The following is a 5100-nucleotide window of genomic DNA, read 5'->3' as shown; positions in this document are numbered from 1 at the left end:
ACAGCTTAAATGTTTGATGCAGGAATACAATTTTAAATCCTATATTTATCAATTAAATGAACAACCTGTTACAGAATGATTTCAAGAAAATGAGTGCATAAATAAATTTAAAAAACAATAGCACTAGTTGTAGTGATGCCAACAACGGTAAAAGGTCAGATGTATGAGGACATATTGCTTACATGCCATTTAAAACATAGTCAGCCTCTGTTTCCATAGTTTTTATGCTGAAATGTCAATACTTACAGAAACTACGAAATTAGTTCTAATTTTTTAGGACAAATATTGTCTATTTTTAAAATTACACACACTGAACTCAAGATCTCCACAGGATTTAGAGGATATTTACAGTATGTCTTATGTTTTCAATTCATTTCTGTCAATCATAATGCACCATTTCTTTATGTTTGGCCTTGATATCATCACAGCTAGCTATGATTTGTGAAATTGTACTTTATTGTAATTAACCCTGAAAAAACCCCACATTTTGTTTAATGCAACGTAGCATTAGGAATATCAACTTAGGCACTGTGTCTGTTAGTATCTCCAGAATCAAACTATGATGTTGTTCAGAAAAGCCTTCTGGGTATAAACAGAAAACAAAAATGGCCTTGAGTCAAGACTTTTAGTCATATGGTTGTTATTACTGCCAAAGCCATTTTTAAGTATAACAAATTTTCTTTTAAAGTGAACTTACATAAGAAAGAGCAATTAACTAATCATCCTTTAGATCATCATTTACTTTCATTAATACCAGGATCATCACAGAGTAAGCCCAAAATGATGTAGGTTTTCACAAACATTGTCATAATACAATATAAAAAGCTTTGCTTGAAATGGAATACCACGGGCTGTAGCAGTTGTTTTGGCAATTTGGGAAGTTTAATCAAGGACACCATTATATTGACTGACAGAGAAAACAGAAATGGTCCCAAGGGCTCTCGACGACTGCAGATACGCAGGATTTTGAATGCCATATCCCATTATCCTAAAATTCAAAACACTGCATTCATTACTTTACAAAAGATCTTTCAAAGTGAATCTCAAATACAATTGACATATTCTTCTGAGAATGATCACTCTCTTTTTTTGGCCTTTTTGTTGTGATATTCTTTATTCATGCATTTGATGTGCTCATGCTAAGTGACGCAGAGAAAGTTGTCGACGGTCTTGTATTCATATCACAAACAGAATATTAACAGCTCACATATGCTCCCCGAAGAAATTGTTCACCTGATCAAGTTTATCTCTTAAATTTTGAAAGACTCATGTAAAATAATATGGTGATGAAACTGAAGTGACAGATTGGCAAACAAAGAAACGATTTCAATGCCTCTACTGCCATTGAAAAATTTCAGAAAATGGAAAGAGGATCACTTATTCTGAGTGAATAAAAATTTTGTGATTTGCATATTGCAGCATGTCATCTGCCCTAAGGAAATATATTATGAAACCTGGCTGCAATTATTTTATAAATGCACATTGTAAATGAATATTCACGCTTCTAGGAATATTGGAGGCAGCATGTCATACCAACATAGAAATGGCAAGCTAAGTGATTAGAGATACACATTGTCCATGCTGATCAGCACAAATTGTGATTTGTGTTTATAAAATAGTTTTTACCTTCCATTTTCATAACCATCTGTAAGTTTTTCCATTGCAGCTTATATGGTTAGCAGACATATGATTTTGTGTCTTTGCTAGATTAATTAAACGGCTAAACAGCGCCATGAACAGATCACACAAGTCAATCTTGTTGTACCTACTGTGACCCTGTTATGCCCTGCAATAGAGGAAAACCACAATTTTCAGGTGTCCAATATAAAAATATTTGGTTGCCATATCCACCACTCCATTATTGACAGACTATTTTTCCAGTGAAAAGCTTTTTTACAACAATTTACCAGACTTTTAGAATGCAGACTATGCAAACAAAGGCTGTAGTGCCAACTGAAAAGTGGAGCTCTTTGTTATTCTGATTAAACATCAGTTAGAGTGCATGGGAGGGTGTGGGTTTCTTCATTTTTCCTCAAGCTGAAATTGGCTTTTTTTTTAAAACAGCTGCATTTGATTGGAATATGGGGCAACTGATGATTAAAAGAAGCGTTTGTAGATTTGGTGAGCCGTCAGCACAGTTTGAAATAGTTAGCAAAGTTGAGAGCAGTGCCCCAGACCTTTGCCCAGACGGCACACTGAGCTGGCACTCTCTAAGATGGATTGGGGTTATTTTCAGTGTGGCTCCCAGGAGAGCGCTGGCACCAGTCCAGAGTCGGGTCAAGCTGGCACCCAAGGGCCCTCGAGAATGAGAATCATCTGGGTCGGTGCTTTAGGATACCATATGGAGGGACTGCGGGTCTGGCCACGAGCTCCCAGGATGCAATGCGCTCCGGTGGAGAAGACAGGCCAGGCGTCAGAATGTGCTGTTCTCAGCGGGCTTTAGAGGTGAAATCAAAAATTAGTCTTCCACACTGATGGAAAGACAAAAAGCACGAATGGCTAAAAATACCACGGCGCACCTTGGTATGTGTATTTATGCTTTATAACGAAAGGCCTAAACCTTAATTTGATTGCATTTTATTAAATGATATTGCAGTGATTTTACAGTGAGGTAACTAGCTCTCTTTGTCTTACCTTTATTACAGATGCTAAATTTCACATTGAAATGGGCAAGTAAATGTTGAAAACATTGATCTGCACACTGTAATCTGAGAAAGTGTGTGTGTGTGTGTGAGAGAGAGAGAGAGTGAGAGTGTGAGAGTAAAAGTGAGAGAGAGAGAGAGAGAGAGAGAGATCTTCTTTATTCATTAGATAATAGCAACCACATGTTATGTAGGTCATCATTTTGCAGTCAGAAATGAGGTGCACTAAAGAAAAACACTGAGAAACATAACAATAATTAATGCGCTTAGCAGACTTTACAACATCAGTTTAAAGTAGTTAGATAATAGTGCCATCCCCCAGTGCATGAATGCCAGCTATGGCTCCAGTTGCCAATTTCTGTCACCAGCAGCAACGACTCAAGGACACTGTGCAGATTCTGTACTCTACCTGAATGAGTAGTGGGTTGTGGGGAGAGTCTGACTTCTGGCCCAGTTTTAATGAGGCACACCTGGTCCTCATACATAATGAAAGGCAGACTTTTCATATTAATTTGGTGGCAATTACCCTGTCCAGGGTGGTGTTTAACAGCTGTACAGATCCAGTAACTACTACATAATATATGATACTTCACATTTGTGTGAGCCGAATGAGAGGTCTTCATTGTGCATTTCAGACTGAACCCAAAAAAGGCCCTCCACCAAAACATGAGGAAAACAACATAACATCCAGCCAGATTTTAAAATTGAAAAAAATCTCTGCTTACATGACATGTCTCATGCATGATTTTCCATCCATGTCATCAATAGGGTGTAACTGCTTTAGCAAGACATTTATTTCAAATTATTATTTGCCTTCTGAATTTGAATTCTTAACATATATATTACACAAAATGCATATTAAATTTACTGTTTGATTTGTGGTTGCTATGTGCAGACTGTCTGGATGCTTCTTAAGGGCAGCTTTGAGGGAAGGGCTGATGCCAATTGTGAAACTGCTGGCAACGTGGTTGGATAGTGTCTTTTAGCTGTGTGCTGATGCTAAGAGTACTCTAGTGAAGGATCATTGATTGGTCCTCCTCTTTATTTCACAGGCTTACTGATTTAAACACGTGCTACAGCCAGCTTACAAACTGTGAACTGTCACAACCCCATAACATAAATTAACGTTTCAACTTGTTTACACTATTATATTGTTATTATTTGCTTTTGCTACACCCCTGTTGTAATATCCAGCAAAATTCCAGTGTTGTTATCCCCCTACTGGACATGTTTTGGTTCTACCTGGTACTCACTCGGAAGCACAGCTGGTTTCTCCAAGACAACAGGTGAAGCAGTGCTTCACCAAAAATAGTGATATGGATAAAGAAAGTCCGATTGCACCACCCTAGGAATTTCACCCATGGAAATAATCAAATTCCCCAATTGCAACAGGTTCGTTGCCTGCATGAAGACAGAGACGTGGTTCCAAAAAAAATTAGTAGGCTACTTTTTATTTGTAATTTTAAACAGATGGCTGAAGGTTCATGTACGAAGAGAGACAAGCTTGAACATATTTCAAAAGACGTTAAACGCCACTGGACACAAACGCCGTAAAATGATGTAAGCGATAATACAAAGCTTTTATTTATTTTTTCATTTAAAATAAATAAATAAACCACATGACGAAGTGATCGATACTTGTTTATAAAGCAACCCCAACCCGCTGTTAAACAAGTCTACTGCTGGTACACTGAGATCACGTCGGCTCAGCAAACAGAAGATAAGCCACAGCGAATTCAGACAGCGCTGTGTTAGAGACTGGAGCGACAGCGGCAACTAGCTACTGAAGAGCGCGTTAATAAACTAAGGAGAATAGGCAAAACAGCAGCAACCTAAAAGGGAAACAACCAATCAAACAAATATAAAGCGATTGCTAAAAAACATAACCTCGGATGCCATAAGAACAAAGCTACTTACCATTCCCTCATTCTACCTCAGGCCCTGGGCCCTCCACGCCTTGATTTGTGAAGACCTCTCTTGTCCTGATAGCCAGACTCAGGGGGCACAGGCCCAATTTTACGGACCCCTACAAACGAATGGGCGGGTAGGGCATTTGTTAGTGGATGAAACCTAACGTTACTCGAATATGTGTCTTGCAACATATCTATGAACGGCTAATGAGCTGGTTCACGATCTGATAATTTCCCATTAACCAGGAAGCTACAAATAAATGAGTTATAACAATACCACGGATGGCTAACCTTAAAATGGAGAAGCAAGACTACACGGCTACACATGTACGTCTTTCAGACGGGAAGACTCACGGAGGAGGAATCGGGCAGAAGGTCAGGAAACGGAGTAACTTTAAAACGGCAGCTAGGCTACGTTCCACTTACACGCATAATTAATTGGCGGGCTATTCATAATAAACGGTAGGGAAAGGAAAGCGTGTTGATGCAATTGCGTTCCATGGGAAAACAACCAGAAAAGCTCTAAGCTGGTTACACTTGGTTCAAAA

General features: G+C 38.6%; 1 long non-coding RNA gene across 1 annotated transcript; it reads right to left on the bottom strand.

The window, feature by feature from the left end:
* Positions 1-1672: 1672 nt before the first annotated feature.
* Positions 1673-4662, bottom strand: LOC135238322 (uncharacterized). The gene is made up of 2 exons (XR_010325094.1): positions 4560-4662; positions 1673-2437 (listed from the first exon to the last, which is right to left on the bottom strand). It is a non-coding gene; the product is annotated as an uncharacterized LOC135238322 (long non-coding RNA).
* Between the last annotated feature and the right edge of the window lie 438 nt (positions 4663-5100).

Source organism: Anguilla rostrata, chromosome 13 (genome assembly GCF_018555375.3).
Source record: "Anguilla rostrata isolate EN2019 chromosome 13, ASM1855537v3, whole genome shotgun sequence".
Taxonomy (NCBI): domain Eukaryota; kingdom Metazoa; phylum Chordata; class Actinopteri; order Anguilliformes; family Anguillidae; genus Anguilla; species Anguilla rostrata.
The sequence above is the reverse complement of the archived record's forward strand: the minus strand, read 5'-3'. Positions and strand labels throughout refer to the sequence as shown.